Source organism: Dromiciops gliroides, chromosome 1 (assembly GCF_019393635.1).
Source record: "Dromiciops gliroides isolate mDroGli1 chromosome 1, mDroGli1.pri, whole genome shotgun sequence".
NCBI classification, from domain to species: domain Eukaryota; kingdom Metazoa; phylum Chordata; class Mammalia; order Microbiotheria; family Microbiotheriidae; genus Dromiciops; species Dromiciops gliroides.
The window spans coordinates 687049443-687070571 of NC_057861.1; the positions used below are offsets into that span (position 1 = coordinate 687049443).

General features: G+C 34.8%; 1 protein-coding gene across 1 annotated transcript in view; it reads right to left on the bottom strand.

Moving 5' to 3' along the window:
* LOC122736209 (zona pellucida binding protein) overlaps window positions 1-21129 on the bottom strand; it is a 101080-nt gene that overhangs the window by 5027 nt on the left and 74924 nt on the right. The gene's annotated exons all lie outside the window — the stretch shown is intronic.

Sequence of the window (21129 nt, forward strand, 5' to 3'; positions counted from 1 at the left end):
AAAGAACCCTCACCATAGAAAGCTACTATGGCAACAGGGAAGACCAAAACACAAACTCAGAAGACAACAATATAAAAATGACGACATGTGAAGCCTCAAAAGGGAAGAGGAACTGGTCTAAAGACCAAAAAATCCTCTTGGTAGAACTCAAAAAGGATTTTATTAATCAAATAGGAGAGACAGAAGAAAAATTGGGAAAAGAAAGAAGTTATGCAAAACATAGTCAATAACTTGGAAAAAGAAAAACGGAAAACTCCTTAAAATACAACTGGCCAAATGATAAAGGAGATGCAAAAGCTGACTAAAGAAAACAATTCCTTAAGAATCAGAATTGGGCAGATGGAAACTAATAACTCAATGAGACATCAGGAAGCAGTCAAGCAGAATCAACAGAATATAAAAGTAAAAGAAAATGTAAAATACCTTATCAGAAAAACAAAAGACATGGAAAATATGTCCAGGAGGAACAATTTAACTTTTCAGGAGAAAAGATGGACAATTCAATGAAATAAGAAACTTAAAAAACTTACTGATGAGAAGTTCAAAACTGAACAGAAAATTCAATTTTTAAATACAACACTCAAAAGAAACAAAAAGGTAAAACAGGAAAAAAACCCATATTATTCAATAAGGTTAAAATGTTTACATCCTTACAAAAGGAGATACTCATAACTCTCAAGAACTGTATCTCCATTAGGGAAGATAGAAGGAACATACATAGAAAGAGGGTGTGGGTATAAGTTGATTCTGATGTGATGATATTAAAAAAAAAAAACTTAAGGGGTAAGGAAAAGGATTGAACTGGGAGCAGAGGAAAGGGAAGGCAGAATGGGATATATAACAACACATGAAGAGGCAACAAGAGACCTATTACGATAGCGGGGGAAAAAGGCAGGATGAGGATTGTTTCAACCTTACTCTCATCAGATTTGGCTCAAAAGAGGGAAAAACATACACACAGTTAGATATAGACATTTATCTTACCCTATAGGGAAGTAAGAGGGGAAAGGGGAAAGAAAAGGTTGGGGCACTAAGAGAAGAGAGGGCATAAGTAGGAAGGAAAAGGGGAAAGAAAAGGGAGGTAGGGCTGACAGAAAAGAGGGCAGATTGAGGGAGGTGGTGGTCAGAAGTATAAACAAGGGGAAAAATAGGATGGAGGGAAAAACAAAGATTGCAATCATAGTTGGGAATGGGAATGGGATAAACTCTCCCATAAAACAGAAGCAGATAGAGTGGATTAAAAACTAGAATCCTACAATATGTTGTTTATAAGGAACACATTTGAAGCATAGAGATACACACAGAGTAAAGGTAAAAGGCTGGAGCAGAATATATTATGCTTCAGCTAGAAGTGAGGCACAATGGAAAAGGTGAATCTGTGAGTGAAATTTTCGCTAACCCTTAGAGTTAAGTGATTTAAGTATGGTTATAATCAGTATTTAACTTACAAGTCAGTTCTTTGACTAAAAGAATGTGATTTAAAGTGCTTTACCAATTTCTGTAGTAGCTGAAATTAACAAATAGGAATAGATACTATGTAATATGTTCTTATGTGTTGTGAACTTGTCCCTTGGCCAACACAAAATGTCCATTTGTAACATTAAAAATAGTATCTTTAGACTGAGGGAACCAATCAACATTTAAGGTTGTTTAACTTTAGTTAATTGTCCCGAATCACCCCTACTTTCGTACATTTGGCTGACTGCTAGCCATGATGGGGCACCCTTAAGCTCATGTTTATGATTTTTGGATGATGACCATTTGTAAATGTACATTTTCTATACCACCTGAAATAGACCCAGTAGAGAATATGGGTGGAGTTATGTCTAAAATTCGTAAGGTATATAAGCATTTAAGCCTTGCTGGGATATAAAAGCCATCACATCCCTAGGCTCGGGGTCTTTTGGCAGGTTCACCCCTGCTGGAAGCCAGCTTTATTGTGAGACAGGTACTCTCTCTCTCAATAAATCTATTTTTCTACGGCTTGGAGATTTTGCTGTTTTTCTTTTCTTCGTTGGACTTAGAAATTTTCGCAATAAATCTGCAGGGAAAGCTCTTATAATGCAGTTGAAGAACCTGCCTAGAGAGTAGACCCTCAAATGAATACCTTGAAAACTGTTTTCATGAAGAATACAAGAGTGTCTAGATAATTATAGGGTTCAGGAATCAGAGAGTGAGGTCTAGAGCAGGCAGAAAGAGAAGGTGGATAATGAAGAAAATGACGGATACCACCTCTGAAAAAGGAGAAAACAATGAAATTTTTAAAAATGAACAGAACTAGATGAATGAGGAAGAGAGGAAGAATAATTGAGAGAGGAAAGGGGTTGGGGAGAGAATTAAGTAATCAGATAAAAGCAGTAAACAAAAATTAACTAAATTAACTAATAAGTAAAATCTCAAAGGGACAGGAATATTTAATGGGAGGAGGGGATCAGAAGTAAAGGAAAGGGAATGATTAGGACTAGAACAATCTTAAAAAAAGAATAAGCTAAGCACTAGCCCTGGATTCAGGAGGATCTGAGTTCAAATCCAACTTCAGACACTCAACACTTAGTAGCTGTGTGACCCTGGGCAAGTCACTTAACCCTCATTGCCCTGCCAAAAGAAAAAAAGAAAAAAAGAATAAGCTAAAATAACTGAAGCAACATACTACTGTGTTTACAGATGAGAAAAATAGTAACTTGAAAAAATTTATAGATTATTTAAGTATAGAAAAATATAAACATAACTCAATACTTAAAATGTGAATGGATCAAACAATTCAATAAAATGAGAGTGACATACTGGCTAAGGAAACAAAATCTTACAACTTATTACAAGAAAACACATTTTAAAAACAAAGACAACACAAAATAAAAACTGAGAAGATAGAAACAAATTTATTATATATCAAGTGAATCCAAAAAGTAAAAGTTACAATCATGCTAATGGAAACAATCAAAAACAAACATTCAAACAATAAAAAGAGAAAACCAATGAAACTATGTTATAGTGGGAAAAAAGCCAGTATCATCAACAAACTCATATGCTGTGAATAACTTAACATTCAAATGCAAAAGAAGGGAGGGCAGTTTGGGGGAGGGGACAGTCAGAAGCAAATCCCTTATGAAGAGGGATAGGTAAAAGAAGATTAGATAATAGAGTAAATATCATGGGAAGGGAATAGGATGGAGGGAAACAGGTAACAATAGTAATTGTGAAAAGAGAAAAGGGGGAAAATTGTACAAAAAATATTTATAGCAACTCTTTGTGGTGGCTAAGAATTGGGAATCATGGGAATGTCCATCAATTGAGGAATGACTGAAGAAACTGTAGTATATGATTGTTGTGGAAAGGTATTGTGCTATATGAACGACAAACAGGAAGATCACAGAAAAACCTGGAAAGATTCATATGAACTGATGTATAGTGAAGGGAGCAGAACGGGGAGGACATTGTGCATAGTGACAGCAGTATTGTTCAATGAGCAATTGTGAATGACTCAACTACTCTCAGCAATACAATGATCAAAGACAATCCCAAGGGACTAATGATGAAGCATACTATCCAACCACATAGAAAGAACTCATAAAAAGAGCACTTATGGATTGTACATATATAACCTATATCAAATTGGTTGCTGTCTTGTGGAGGGGGGAGGAAAGGGAAGAAGGGAGAAAAATTTGGAACCCTAAATCTTATGAAAATGAATGTTGATAACTAACCTTACATGTAACTGGAAAAATAAAATGTTTGTTGCACTGAATTTTTAAAAAAATAAGAATATATTTGCATAGCTGTGTGAAAAGAAAACAGAGAATGCAAAAAAAAAAAAACAGAGAAAGGAATAACTTTGAAAATGTAAATACCCAATATATCAGATGGCCTGACTGAGAGCTTAAATAACCCAGTCACAGAGAAGGAAATAGATCTAGCAATAAAGGAACAACCAAAATTAAAAACAAAAAACAAAAACGTCTAGCTAAGATGGATTCAAAGCAGTATTTTATCAAACTTTTAAGTAATTAATACCATATTTCATTTCACTTTGAGAAAATATTCTCAAAAAATTGAGAAAGCATCCAATCAGAATCTTTTTTTAAGACAAATATAGTCCTACTATGGAAACTAGGATAACAACAGGCCAATATCATTACAGAATACTGACTAAATTTTCTTAAATAAAATCTTGTCAAAGAGACTACAGAAATCATTTATGACCAAGTGAGATTTATATCAGGGAGCAAGGATGGTTCAATATTAGGAAAGCCATAAGTGTAATTAGTCACATTTAAAAACCAAAACACCAAAAACTACATGATTAATTCAAAAGACATAGGGAAAAAAAAAAAAAACCTTTGACAAGAGCAACAATCTTTAAAGCTAAAAATTCTACAATGTATAGACACAGAAAAATCTTATTTTAATATCATAAAAAGCATATATCTAAAATCAAAAGCAAGCATTATATGAAATGGGGCTATATTAGAAATTTTCCCAGTAAACAGGAGTGAAACAGAGATGTCCACTCTCCCCCACTATAATTTGATACCAGTTCTAAAAGTGTTAGCAACAGCAATATTAGAGAAAGAAATTAAAGACATAAATGTAAGTGGAAAGATAAAATTATTTCTATCTGCAGATATGATAGTATACTTGGAAAATCCTAGAGAATCAGCAAAGATACCAGTTGAAAGAATGAACAGTTTCAGGAGTTTCAGGTTACAAAATAAACTCTCAAAAATTAAATGTATTTCTCTATAATAACAAAACCCATGAAACAAATTAAGAGAAGGAAATCTCATTCTAAATAACTACAAAATGCCTAAAATATTTGGCAACTGACCTTCCAAAGCCTGCTATAGATTTAATTACAAAATGTTCCTTAAAGAAAAAACAAATGTAAATATCTGAGATATATTCTATGCTCAAGGCTCAGCTATAATAAAAATGTAATTGTAATAAAAATGACATTACTTCCAAAGTTAATTTACACTTTTAATGCTATACCAATCAAATTATCATAGGAATCCTTTATAGAATTTGATAAAATGCCAAAATTCATTTAGAAAAACCAAATATCTCGAATATCAAGGGTAACGAAAAGAAACAGATGAAGTAGAAATAGCACTTCCTGATTTCAGTCTATATTATAAATCAGCAGTAATTAAAACTATCTCTTATTGATTAAAAAATAAAGAGATAGTGGCAGCTAGATTGGCGCAGTGGATAAAGCACCAGCCCTGGATTCAGGAAGACCTGAGTTCAAATCCGGCCTGAGACACTTGACACTAGCTGTGTGACCCTGGGCAAGTCACTTAACCCTCATTGCCCTGCCCCCCCCAAAAAAAAAGAAAAAAGGAAGAGATAAATGGAATAGACTAAAGAGGGGCAAAACAGAAACAAAGGAAGTGAGAGAAACCTTCTCTGAAAAGGGACGCAAAAAATGAAATTTTAAAAACTGAAAAAATTTAAAGAACTCAATAATATAGTGTTTGATAAAGTGGAAAACATAAATCACCTAGGAAAAGACTCCTTATTTGATTTTTAAAAATACAATAAAAATAAAACTGTTGGGAAAACTAGGGGTGATAAAGGCTTAAGGAGGAAAACCATGGGTATGGAAAAAGATCAAGAGGGAATAGATAAAGCTAAATAGTTAAGCAGGTAAAGAAATTGTACAGACATGGTGGTCAACATATATATTGAATATATAGGAAAATTACAAGAAAAGAGGATAAGATTAATTTTTTAAAAGATGATTCAAAAAAGACATGTATGTGGCCAATAATCCATTCCCCAACACACATGCATTCAAAAAGACTTCCTTTTCATTTGTAACTATATAATTTTTTTCACTGTTTATGGCTACTTAATTTAAAAATGTTTTAGAGAGTTTGCTAGCAAATGTAAAACCCTCAGTCCATCTCTAAATTACTGAGTGTTACCTTGTTTTATTTGTCACAGTAGTTAGTCACCCAACAACACAATATTATTTGAAGTTGTGTTTAAGTAGTTTCTTTTGCCCCATTCCAGATAATCCCCACCTGCTATTTTGCCTCATTTAACTCAAGCATGAGGTGACCTCTTAGGTCTTGTTTTCTACTATTCTCAAAGAGAATTAAATTAAGCTGATCAAAAATATTAAAAAACGCGCCAGAAAAGGTGGTTGTTTGTTTTGTTGTTGTTATGTCTGGAGCAAGATGAACAAGGGAAAACAAGGTCAACTACTTGGGGTAGATGATAAAACATTGAAGAAAGGACTACTATTAATTTAATCTTCTCCTGGAAGAAGAATGGACTTCAAACTAAAAAAGGCCATAATTTTATGCATCAAGTGAATTCAGAAAAGCAAGAGCTACCAACATAATATCTGACAAAGCAAAAACAAACATTAAAAAAAATAAAAGGGATAAACAAGGAAACTACATTATGCTAAAAGGAATCACAGTCAAAAACCCAATATCAATAATAAACATATGCTCTAAATGCCTTAGCATTTAAATTCATAAAGGAAATATTATCTGACTTTCAAGAAGCCATGGACAATAACAACAATAGGGACAAGAGACTTCAATATCCCTCTATCAGCTTTGGATAAGAAGTCTTTTACAAAAATTAATCATGTACTGTTTCTGGAATTGGAATCAAAGTTGATGTCCATCAATTGGTGAATGGCTAAACAAATTGTAATGGAATATTGTCATGCTGTAAAAAATTATGGATAAATACTGAAAAGCATGAAAAGATCTCTGTAAAATGATGTAAAATAAGCAGAGCCAAGAAAACAATATACACAGTGACTACAACAATGTAAATGGAAAGAAATACCAAAAAAAATAAAAACTAAATGTTATAAAGACCAAAATTAAATGGTTAAGAAAATCAAACAGAACTCTAATGAAGACGCATGAGAAGACACTCCCAACATAAACCTTCAGGGAGGTGGGAAGTCTATTGGCTTTATTCATTAAACATGTTTTCTGACTTTTTCAAAGTATTAATCCATTTAGCTCATTGTTTTTCTTTAAAAAATAATACAATTTGTCACATGGGATGACTTTCTGGGAGAGAAGGGGGAAGACAACATGGGATAACTACGGTGATATAAGAACCAGAATGTCAATAAAAACTTATTTTAAAATTGTCAAAGATAATAATGCATAGAATTAAAACCCCAACCCTACCCATTTAAACTAGTTTTTGAATGAAAAATAGGAAATGGAGAAAAATAAAGACACTAGCTCTAATTAGTAACATTTCCTGTCTAATATTACTTGATTTAAGCTACAGTTTTGAGATCTCTAGGGTCTAGGCTTATGTGGACTACATCCGATCTTGGGACTAAACCACAAATTCAAAATTTCTTTGGTGTATATCCCAATCTATAATTTACTTTGTAAAATCTCTAAATATGCTGCTTGTTGTTGTTCAATTATGTTTGACTCTGTGATTCTACTTTGGGTTTTCTTGGCCAAGATAATGAAGTGATTTGCCTTTTCCTCTCTGGTTCATTTTACAGATGAGGAAACCGAGGCAAATAGGGCAAAATGACTTGCCCAGGTTCACACAGCTAACACGTGTCTGAGAAAGGATTTGAACTTAGATCCTCCTGACTCTATCCACTGCACCACCTAGCTACTATATTGGTATCTAAAATGTTGACAACAGTGACTTCAGCTCCTACACAAATACTCAACAAGTGTATATAAAGTAGAAAACAACCTTTATTTTGACCCACAGAAAATTCAGAAGTTGCCTAGCACTCAGGAGCACATAAACAGATAAAAACAACATATAAAAAAAACAGTAGCTCCTTCAGAAGGGAAATGAAGTTTGGGCGCTAATGACACAATCACTTGACATGATAATGAAATCTTTTCTACAAGTCATATAGAATTCCCCTCTTCAAGACCTTAATCTTCATGTGGTTTGGCCTTCTTCCAAAAGGCAAACACAATTCCAGGCCTTGATATAGGAAAAGTCCTTCCCATTGGACCTTTACTAACCAAATCACTCTGTAATAGCAGGGAGTATAGTTCTTTTCCTTCTCCAAGTTATAGCTTTAAGTCCTTTACTGCTCCATAAGTTGTGAAGAACAAGTGGAAAATCTTCCCTTTCCATGAGGCATGCTATTCAGCAACTCTTCTCTCTTTAGGAGGTCAGATCTCTTAACTCTTGAATTTGAGGTCACTGTTTATACAAACCCCGAGGTTGGCATTGCTCAAGAAATTGTGCTTCTCTGCCAGAAGACTATGCAGAAATCATGATGCCTGGATTTTCCCACATAGTAGGGAATGAATCTGCAAACTGTTTGTAATTTATAGTAATTTAATGAAGTATTTAGGGCACTGAGAGGTTAGATCATTTGCAAATAGTAAGCATGCATAAGAGGTAGGATTTGAACACAGTACTTTCAGACTTCATAGATGGTCTTCTCCCATCGTGCTATATATGTCCAAATTAATATGTGTTTAGAATACAGGCTTTTGAAAAAGAAAGCAAACCCAATTTCTCAAAAGTGATCAGAAACCATTTATTCAACCCCTTTACTTCTGGGCCACATCACCACCATCTGCAGTGCCTGTTCAGAATAAGAGATTATAAGTGATTAATTCACTTCCCATCCAACTGCACATCATAACCTCGGCAACACGCATTTTTCTTCTGGTCTCATGTGGATTACTAGGACAATCCTTTTCAGTACATAGTGTTTGGGGGTCTGATACACTGAAGAATACAATTTCTTAGATCCAAGCTTCTTAAACTGTGGGTTGCAACACTATATAGCATCATGTAACTGAATGTGGAGGTCACGAAACATTTGGCACTAAATGTTTGATCTGTATACCTATTTTATACACCTTTATACCCAGGGTCATAAAAAATTTCTTGGGCAAAAAGGGGTCATGAGTAGAAAAAATTTAAGAAGCTCTGTTCTAGATGGTTGCATTTATTGAGGAAGCATGTATGATCTTTTTTGTTTTGTTTTGTTTTGTTGTGGGGCAATGAGGGTTAAGTGACTTGCCCAGGGTCACACAGCTAGTGTCAAGCGTCTGAGGCTGGATTTGAACTCAGGTCCTTCTGAATCCAGGGCCGGTGCTTTATCAACTGCGCCACCTAGCTGCCCCCATTTGGGATATTCTTGGCAAAGATACAGGAGTGGTTTGCCATTCCTTTTCCAACTCATTTTGCAGTTGAGGAAACTGAGGCAGACAGGGTTGACCAACTTGCCTAGGGTCACACAACTATTATCTGAGGCTGGATTTGAACTCATGAAGATGAATGTTCCTGACTCTAGGGACAGCACTGTATCCACCGTGCCACCTACCTGCCCAGCAAATGCTAGTTATTATTAGTAAATTATTATTAGGGGCAGCTAGGTGGTACAGTGGATAGAGCACTGGCCCAGGATTCAGGAGGACCTGAGTTCAAATCCAGCCTCAGACACTTAACACTTACTTGCTGTGTGACCCTGGGCAAGTCACTTAACCCCAATTGCCTCACCAAAAAAAATCCCAAAAAACAAAAAAAACCAGTACTGGTAAATTATTATTGATATCTTGGTAGTATTATTCTACTTAAGTACCGTGTACACTAAGGTAAGGCCTTACTAGTAACCTTTTCAAAACAGAAAAATGAATAATAATGGGGAAAGTATTATCCCTGATCTTCTAATAAAATGCCATAGTTAAGCATGAAAAGGGAAAAGATGTGAATCTTTATAAAATAGGAAGGATAAATTCCAGTGAAATTTTTAGTTGCTGTTTATAATGTTCATTTGAAGGTGACTTTTAATAATTTATAAAAGAAATGTTTTTATAGTATAGCACTGTAGAATATGCATTTGTACAGAAACCTACTGAAAAAAAACAATACACAATTTGGCAGCTCTCTGGTGGTGATGGTTTTGTGTTTTGAAAAGATTTAATGTGTATTTAATATACACGTTACTTTTGCTACAGTGACTATATGATAACATAAAAAGAAAAGCCATTTGCATTTGATACTTCTGAAATTATCCAGAAGGGTTTCACAATTGAAATCAACATAATAAATTTCTAAATATAGATGAAATTAGATGTAATAATGTGTGTAGAATTTTTCACATACTGGTAACCATTCAAGAACCAATCCTGGTCTGCCATCTAGGGGAAAGTTTAAAAACAATAAATAGAAAATCCAGTGTTTACTCAACCTACTGCTGAGAAAGTAAATATTCTTTACTCAATAAACATCAGTTGTCTCAATCTTCTTTATTGAGCATAAACTCCCAGTGCTGCACCTTCATTCTGCAAATAAAGTTATTTTCACAAAATTCTCCCTCATATATTTTATGTGCTTCTATCCAGAATGCCATTTCACACCTCAATGGATTTTAAGTGCACTTTGTATGTTAATTTGTTCTTGTATCTAGTGTTATTATGGTCATATTTTCTACAGTGTTCCAATTTAGAGGATTACTTAAATACCTTCTTGAGTAGTGTGTTCTCTTTTGAATGTTTAGACTGCACTACTGTGTACAAGAGACAACAATGAAGTACTCAATGAGTTCTGGTTTAAATAGGGAATTCCATGATACTTTAGCACATAGAAAATAGAACAAATCAATTAAGGAAACTGCTCGGTCTATGAAATTATTAAAATTAATTGTTAAATCTGTTGAAGTAGTTGAACAAATGTTCATTAAGTGCCTACTCTGTGAGATACTGTGTTAGGTGCTAGAGATACAAAGACATGGCCAAGACTGCTCTCAAAGAACTTACAATCTAAAAGGAGAAGACACACACATAAATAATGATAATACGTGGGATAGAAAAAATAGCAAAGGAGGGCAGCTAGGTGGCACAGTGGATAAAGCACCGGTCCTGGATTCAGGAGTACCTGAGTTCAAATCCGGCCTCAGACACTAGCTGTGTGACCCTGGGCAAGTCACTTAATCCCCATTGCCCCACCAAAAAAAAAAAAAAAGAAAAAAGAAAAAATAGCAAAGGAAATATCAGAGTTGGGGGAAAGCTCAAGGTTTCAAAATAGTACCAGACCTTGAAGAGAGAAACTTTTAAGAGATATAGTTGGTAGAGGGGAGTCTATTCCAGATATGAAGTATGCATTATTACAAGGCATGGATATGGAAAGGGACAGAATAAAAAGAGTATAGAGAGAATTCTCTGGTATAGTAGGAATATAGGGTATATGAAAGAGAGCAGTAGGAGAGAAGGCTTGAAAGACAGGCTCCACTTATGGAGGATCTTAAATGCCAAAATGAAAAATTTATAATTTATTCTGTAGAAACCAGGAATACTGAATGTTTCTGAGATAATAATGGTGGTGATAATGACAGAAATAACTGAAATTTATATGGCAATTTAATATATGCAAAACACTTTACATTTTATTCTCACAACAACATTATGAGTAGGCATTACTATTTCCCCCATTTTACAAATGAAGAAACTGAAGCTAAAAGCAATCAAATGATTCGCCCAGGATCACACAGCTAGTGTCAGAGGCCAGATTTGAACTCAGGTTTTCCTGACTCTAAGCCCCAGTACTCTATCCACTAAGCCATTAGTTGCCTCTGATTTGGGTAGTGGTATAAAGGATATACTGGAAGGAAAGTATGTTATGACATGAGAAACACCAGTTAAGACGATATTACAGTAATCTAGACAAGAACAGATTAGGGTTTGGATTTATTATTAAAAAATGCCAATAACTTTATAAACCTAGAACAGCACCTATTGTCTGTTTACAACACCAGGCCCAACTTCTATACCTGTATTTAAAGGCCCTATAAAGTGTAAATCCAACCTACATAAACTCTTGTGAGAATCAGGGTGCTACCCACTTCTGAGAAAGACATTGTGAGAACCAGGGCAGCTCTGCCCTGAGGAGAAAGCATGTGACTTGGTATCCAGAAGTTGCCTGGAGTACAGAAGTTACATCTATAATTCGTGTCAATCGATGCTACCAGTCAATTAGCTTGGAGCTGTGTGGGTGGCCAGCCCTGCTTCCTATTCCATAGGGGGCTTCTGGGAGAAGCAGCTGAGGATTGCCTCTTTTTTTTTTGTTCAGGACTTCTGCTTGGTGGGAGATAGAGAAAAGGAGAGGGACCCCATGTGTTGTCTTTACTCTTTAATAAATTCTTAAAAGCCTAAACTCTTGCTGAATTTATCAGTAAATCTTAGCTAGTTTTCCCCAAAACTGGGAGCGGGGGGTGGGGGGGGCCAGGTAAGCACCCAAAATAGATTTTATACATCACACTCTCACACTCCATATTTCAATTTAGCTGATCAACTTGCTTCATTTCAATTGCCCCTGTCTCATACCTCTCATGTTCATTCTTTCTTCTGCTAATGTTGTAACCCTGCTCATTTCAGCTAAGTATATATTGCCACTAGCCTAGCTCATTCCAATTTATAATCTATGACATTTCTTGACAATTCCAACACACATTGATTTCTCTCTTCCTTATGAAACATGTTACTTATATAATTATATTCTTCTTATAAACTATCATTTTTTAAAATTTTAGATATAATTGGACATTTAACAATATACTGTTTTATTCTCAGTTATTTCATTGTGAGCGCCATCTCTTAAACTTGATAATAAGTTTCTTGTGGGCAGGGCCTATAGCTTAGGGAGGGAATCAGTGTTCTGGAGCTGAAAGAGACCTAAACAATTTACATGGTTCTTCATTTACATCTACCATGGTATATAACTGGGTATGGAATACTACATCCTGAAACAATAGAATTAAATGTTGTCATTCTATGATGAAGTAAACAACTCATTATCCATAAATTTCGTTGGTATTTATAAATTGAAGGAGACAATATAATTTTACTTCTTTATTCTTAATATCACAAAATGAGAAGAAAATAGTAAAAAAAAATAGAAAAAAATAGTAAAAAGAAGAAAATAGTAATAGTAGAGTGGTTTAATTTTAAAGAGCTATACTTAATATCATTTCAAAATGTACTAAACTTTTCTTAGCACAAAGAGGCCAAGAAGCAGGGAATAAATATTTTATGAATATTCTAAATTTTTATTTTATTTCAAGGATTTTAAGTATTCCTGACTGACATACTCATGACCATGTAATATGAAAAATATGGAGAGACAAGGAAATACTGAGATATCCTACATTTGTATGTGTTTTATCTTATTTATATGTTTTTCAATATTTTAATTCAATTTAAAATACTAGATTTAATGTTAACACATGAGGATAAGTTGGTTAAAATGCACACCATGATGTAATAAACAGCAGAATGGTCTCTCTAACACTATATGTTATAAAGAATAAACAAAGAAGTTTAATGAACAATTGGCACTAAAGGGGAAAAAACACACAAAAGTGTTAATAATTACTATTCTTTAATGATGATAATTTATTCAATCAATTAAAATTCAATAAATATTTCTTTAGCTCATATTAGTATAAAACACTTAATGAGACATGCAAATGAGATAGGCAAAGATAAATCAAACATAATCCCTGCCCTGAAGGAACTTACAGTATTTTTAACATTCTATAGTCATTTCACTCATACCCCAAAAAACCCCTATATCTGAGTGATAAAGTAATAATTTGAAATAAAAAGTCATATATACAAATAGAATATAAAACAGAGTATTTGCTTAGAAAAAAATAGTGCTGTAATGGGACAGAGGAAAGAAAAATCACCACTGGAGAGGGGAAATAAGAAAAGGTTTCATGGTGGAAGTAGTACTTGAGTTTATCACTGAAAGACTGATAGCTTTCCAACATGAAAAGGAAAAGTATTTAGGCATTGAGAATAGCGTAAGAAATGGCAGAGTGGTCAAACACAAGCTGTGCTCGGGAAGCAATGAATAAATCAGTTTGGCTGGAAGGAGAGTAGTATTAGATAAAGCTGGAAACGTAGGCTGGAATTAGATTGTGGCAAGTCTTGCTTGGCATGGTAAGGATTTTAAATGCTTTGGTAGTCCACAAAGGACAACTGAACATTTTTTTTGCAATAGTAATTCAATCACAGCTTTGCTCTGGCCTTGGCATGTGAAGTAGAAAGGGCAGAAAACCTGTTGATAACCTTCTAATTTTTTGTCAGCAAAGATTGAACAATAATTACCCAACACAATCTTTAATATTATTATCTAGAATTAGGGTGGCTAATTACCTTCAACTCATCTATACATAATCCCACTTCCACTCTTGGGAAATTCTATGGAATATGTAATCAAGTCAGAGAAAAGAATGGTGGTGATTCATACCTACAATCTTAAAACAAAATGGAAAACAAATACCAAGAAAACATTAAAATGAGATATTCACATTTAAAAATTAAAGATAAAAGTAAATTAACTAATTAAAATCAAAGTAAATGAGTTTTGATTTTGTATAGCCTACAAAGAATGTCTTTCCTTGTTTCATTGCCCCCAAAAACAGAAGGAAGGAAGGAAAGAAGGAAGGAAAGAAAGGAAAGGAAAAATAGCAGTTGAGACATCAAAAATGCACAGGAGGGCAGCTAGGTGGTACGGTGGATAAAGCACCGGCCCTGGATTCAGGAGTACCTGAGTTCAAATCCGGCCTCAGACACTTGACACTTACTAGCTGTGTGACCCTGGGCAAGTCACTTAACCCCCATTGCCCCGCAAAAAAAAAAAAAAATTAATTAAAAAAAAATGCACAGGAGACAAAAACTAAGAAAGGAACCAGTAGTAAAACCCATGGTCTTAAGTATCTAAATGCAAATGTTCAAAGTTTAGGCAACAAAGAACTAGAAGTCCTCTTAAATCAAGTGGACAAATTGGGCTACCCCATTATCCCTAACACCTGATGGGATGATACAAGTAACTGGACTATATAGCTCAGGATGAGTATACTTTATTCAAAAGAAACCAGATATAAAAAATGGAGTGAAGTGACATTGTTACATTTAAAAAGACAGAATTATGAGAGGAAATCTAGGAACCAGAAGGAAGCAGCATGACAGATAATATTTGGGAAAGATTAAAGAAAAAAGAAACAAAATTGCTTTTGTCCCATAAAGACAAAAAAGGGAAATAGATGAGGACTTTTGAAAACAGATCACATATCTGACAGAGGCATGATACAACAGTGACAGGAAATCTCAATTTTCCAGACATATGCTGGAGATCTCTGCCAAAAGTAGGGTAGCTGATAATTATTTTTTGTTTTCAAACTTTATAGTATTTTATTTTTTCTAGTTACATGTAAAGATAGTTTTCAACATTTGTTTTTATAACATATTTAGTTCCAAACTTTTCTCCCTCCCTCTATTCCCTCCCTCCTCCCCAATACGGAAAGAAACCTGATATATGTTATATATGTAAAATCACATTAAACATATTTCTGCATTAGTGATGTTGTTAAAGAAGAATCAGAACAAAAGGGAAAAACCTCAAAAAAAGAAAAACAAACACATAGTATGGTTCAATCTCCATTTAGACCCCACAGTTCATTTTTCTGGATGTGGAGAGCATTTTCCATCATGAATCATTTGGAATTGTCTTGGATCATTGTATTGCTAAGAAGAGCCAAGTCTATTACAGTTCATCATCACACAATGTTGCTGTTACTGTGTACAATGTTCTCTTGGTTCTGCTCACTTCACTCAGCATCAGTCCACTTAAGTCTTTCCTAGTTTTTCTGAAATCTGCCTGCTCATTATTTTTTATGTCATAGTAGTATTCCATTACATTCATATACCACAACTTGTTCGGACATTCCCCAATCGTTGGGCATTCCCTTAATTTCCAATTCTTTGCCAACACAAAGAGAGCTGCTATAAATATTTTTGTACATGTGGGTCCTTTTCCCTTTTTTTATGATCTCTTTGGAATATAGACCTAGTAGTGGTATTACTGGGTCAAAGCATATGCAGAGCAGCTGATAAATTCTTGATTTGCCTTAAGGATAATAACAGTTTTCAAAAGCTTATAGAACCAACAAGAGGAAATTCTATTCTGGATCTGATTTTCACTAGTAGAGAGAAACAAATTGCCAGAATGGAAATAACAATTTGGGAGGGAAATGATCACTCTGTCCTTGAGTTTATGATATAGAAGAGTAAATGTTGAATAGTCTGACATATGCCAATGACATGGGGAAGAATTAAGAGGAAAGACAGGATCTCATGGACTAAAATGCTTCAGAGCAAGTTAGGTCAGGAAGGATCAAAGATACTAAGAAATGAAATTATGAAAACAAACAAAGAAACGATTTCAATTCTGAGCAAAAACAGTCTTTGCCTGAAGAGAACAATGTGGATGAACAGTGAACTTACCAACTAACTTAGTTTTTTAAAAATATACAGAAGATGGACACAAAGAAAGATAAAAGAAGATAACTGTAAGAGTATAGCCTTCTGGGAAGCTAGGTGGTGCAGTGGAAAAAGCACCGACCCTGGATTCAGGAGGACCTGAGTTTAAATCCAGCCTCAGACACTTGGCACTTACTAGCTGTGTGACCCTGGGCAAGTCACTTAACCCTCATTACCCCCAAAAAGCAAAAAAAATCCCAGCCCAGTATAGCCTGGTCCTACAAAAGGGTGTCAAAAATGCCAAATCTCAGAATAAATGGGACTGGGTAAAGAGGCTAAGGACATCAAGAAGGGTTTTGTTTAGATGTATTAAGAGAAAGAAGAAGATCAAAGACTGGATAAGATCTTGGCTTAGAGCTATATAAGAAAATGACAACTGACAAAGATAGAAATTATAACTAGAACTGCTCCATTCTGATTGTGCTTGTTTTTGTATTTTTTTTTGTTATTTTTTTTCTGAAAAAGACATTGGAAATGAAAGAACAAAAATGACAAACAGGGAGTTGATACCCAAGATAATAGAAGATCAGGGAGTACCTGACTGCCCTTTGTGAGTTCAAGTCACCTGACCCAGATGAACTACATCCTAGAGACCTAAAAGAACTGTCAGGTGTGATTGCTATGCCACTGTAATATCTGAAATATCATAGAAAAGAGGAGAGTTACCACAAGATTGGAGAAAAACAAAATATCTTGATTTTCCAAAAACAGAATAAAATGGTCTGCAAACCATCATTCAGTGAATTTGACCTCTATTCATAGGAAAGTTCTAGAACAAAAGTATTAAATGAATGGTTGGTCAACATCTAGAGAGTAAAGAGGTGATTGATTACAAAGAAAATGGATTCATTAAGAATAGATCAGGTCAGAGTTCTGGAGTCAGATCCAAAATGGCAGAATGAAACCAGGAAGCTGCCTGAGCTCTCCCAAATTTCCCACAGAAACATTAAATTAAGCCTCTCAACAGATTCTGGAGCTGAAAAACCTACAACAGACCCAACGAGGCTGGGTCACTCCAGTGCAGTGAGCAAGCTACAAGCTGCTGACATCTCAGAGCAGAAACTGGTGACTCAGCCCCTGACCCCCACAGCAAAAGAAACTCATGAGAGTGCACACTGTACCCCAGGAGCAGAACTTAACCTTGAAAGGCACAAAGAGGCTAAAATATGAATAAGAAACAAAAAAGAACCCTCAAAATGGACAATTACTATGGTGACAGGGAGGTTCAAAACATAAACTCAGAGGAGAACAACAATGATACAATGCCTACATGTGAAGCCTTAATGGGGAAGAATTGTTCTCAAGACCAAAACGCTTCTTAAAAGAGCTCAAAAAGGATTTTATAAACTAAATAAGAGAGGTAGAAGAAAAACTGGGGAAAGAAATGAGTCATGGGAAAAAATCAACATCTTTGAAAAAGAAAAAAAAAAACTCCTTAAAAATACAATTGGAGGGGGCAGCTAGGTAGCACAGTGGATAAAGCACCGGCCCTGGATTCAGGAGTACCTGAGTTCAAATCCAGCCTCAGACACTTACTAGCCGTGTGACCTTGGGCAAGTCACTTAACCCCCATTGCCCCGCAAAAAAAAAAAAAAATACAATTGGAAAAATGGAAAAGGAGGTACAAAAGCTGAATAGGGAAAGTAATTCCTTAAGAATCAGAATCGGGGGGCAGCTAGATGGCGCAGTGGATAGAGCACCGGCCCTAGAGTCAGGAGGACCCGAGTTCAAATCTGGCCTCAGACACTTAACACTTACTGGCTGTGTGACCCTAGGCAAGTCACTTAACCACAAATGCCTCACCAAAACAAACAAAAAAAAAAGAATCAGAATCGAGCAGATGGAAGCTAAATTAACCAAAGGTTTATCTATTTTATTGTTGTTTTCATAGAACCAGCTATTAGTTTTATTTATTAATTCCATAGTTTTCTTTCAGTTTTATTAATCTCTCCTTTAATTTTCAGAATTTCTAATTTGATCTTTAATTGGGCATTTTAATTGTTTCTTTTTCCATATGCAAATAAATTTGACAATCTAAATGAAATAAATGAATATCTACAAAAATATAAACTGCTCAGATTAACAGAAGAGGAAATAAAATCCTTAAGTAAGGCCACTTTAGAAAAAGAAATTGAACAAGCCATCAATGAACTTCATAAAAAAAAATCTCCAGGGCCAGATGGGTTTACAAGTGAATTCTACGAAACATTTAAAGAACAATTAATTCCAATAATACACAAACTATTTGGAAAAATAGGTGAAGAAGGAATCCTACCAAATTCTTCAATTGTTTTTTCTTTTATTTTTTTTTTTTTTTTTTTTATGGCAGGGCAATGAGGGTTAAGTGACTTGCCCAGAGTCACACAGCTAGTAAGTGTTAAGTGTCTGAGGCTGGATTTGAACTCAGGTCCTCCTGAATCCAGGGCTGGTGCTCTATCCACTGTGCCACCTCGCTGCCCCTAAATTCCTTCAATTGGATAAATATGGTGCTGATACCTAAACCAGGAAGAACAAAAAAAAAATAGAAAGAAAATTATGGACCAATTTCCCTAATGAATATTGGTGCAAAAAGTCTAAATAGAATATTAGCAGAGATTACAGCAATTGATCAATAGTATAATACACTGTGACCAGGTGGGATTTATACCAGGAATGCAGGGCTAGTTCAATATTAGGAAAACTATCAACTTAATTGACCACATCAATAACAAAACTAACCAAAATAATATGATTATCTCAATAGATACAGAAAAAACTTTTGACAAATTATAGTACCAATTCCTATTAAAAACACTAGAGAGCATAGGAATAAATGGGGCTTTCCTTAAGATTATAAACAGTATCTTTCTTAAACCATCAGCAAGCATTATGTGCAACGGGGGTAAGTTAGAGGAATTCCCAAGAATATCAGGGGTGAAACAAGGAAGTACATTATTACTAATATTATTCAATATTGTAGTAGAAATGTTATCCTTAGCAATAAGAGAAGAACAAGAAATTGAAGGAATTAGAATAGGCAGATAATATGATGGAATACTTAGAGAATCCTAAAGAATCAACTAAAAAGTTGCTTGAAACAATTAATCTTAGAAAGTTGCAGGATATAAAATAAACTCACATAAATCATCAGCATTTCTCTGTATTTATGACCAACAGAGTCCAGCAGCAAGAGACAGAAAGAGAAATTCCACTTAAAATAACTGTAGACAATATAAAATACTTGTGAGTCTACCTGCCAAGGCAAACGCAGGAACTTTATGAACACAATTACAAAACACTTTTCACACAAATAAAACCAGATCTAAACAAATGGAAAAATATAAATTGCTCATGGATAGGCCATGCTAATATAATAAAATGACAATCCTACCTAAATTAATTTACTTATTCAGTGCCATACCGATCAAACCACCAAAAAATTATTTCATGGTGCTAGAAAAAATAATTGCTTAATTCATATGGTAGAACAAAAGTTCAAGAATATCAAGGGAATTAATGAAAAAAATGCAAAGGAAGGTGGCTTAGCTGTACTAGATCTAAAACTACAGTATAAAGCAGCAATCACCAAAACTATTTGGTGCATTGGGGCAGCTAGGTGGCGCAGTGGATAAAGCGCCGGCCTTGGATTCAGGGGGACGTGAGTTCAAATCCGGCCTCAGACACTTGAAACTTACTAGCTGTGTGACCCTGGGCAAGTCACTTAACCCTCATTGCCCTGCAAAAAAACAAAAAACAAAAAACCAAAACCAACTATTTAGTACTGACTAAGAAATAAAGAGGTGGATAAGTGGAATAGATTAGGCACACAAAACACAACAGTAAATGAATATAGCAATCTCCTATTTGATAAACCCAAAGACTCTAACCTCTAGGATAAGAACTCACTATTTCACAAAAACTCCTCAAAAAACTAGAAAACAGTATGGCAGAAACTTGGCACAGACCAATACCTTACACCGTACACCAAAGTAAACTCAAAATGGGTACAAGATCTAGACACAAAGGGTGATACTATAGACAAATCAGAAAAGGAAGGAATAGTTTACTTGTCAGATCTGTGCAGAGGGGAAGAATTTATGCCCAAAGATGAGATAGCGATTATTATGAAATGCAGAGTGGATCATTTTGACTACATTCAGTTAAAAAGCTTTTGCACAACAAAACCAGTGCAAACAAGATTAGAAGGAAAGCAGAAAGCTGGGAAACAATTTTTACAGACAGTATTTCTGATAAAGGCCTCACATCTAAAACATGTAGAGAACTGGATCAAATATATAAGAATACAAGTCATTCCCCAATTGAGAAATGGTTAAAGGATATGAACAGGCAGTTTTCAAATGACAAAATTAAAGTTATCTATAGCCATATGAAAAAATGTACTCAATCACTACTGATTAGAGAAATGCAAATTAAAACTACTCTGAGGTATCACCTCATACCCATTCAATTGGCTAATATGACAAAAAAGGAAAATGATAAATGTTGATGAAGTTGTGGGAAAATTGGAACACTAATGCACTGGTGGTAGAGCTGTGAACTGATCCAACTATTCTGAAGAGCAATATGGGAACCATGCCTAAAAGACTAGTAAACTGTGCATGCCCTTTGAGACCCAGCAATACCACTACTAGGACTATATCTTGAAGAGATCATAAAAAAGGGAAAAGGACTTGCACATACAAAAGTATTTATAACTGCCCTTTTTGGGGTAGCAAAGAATTGGAAACTGAGGGGATACCCATCAACTGGGGAATGGCTAAACAAATTGTGGTATATAAATGTAATGGAATACTATTGTGCTATAAGAAATGATAATCAA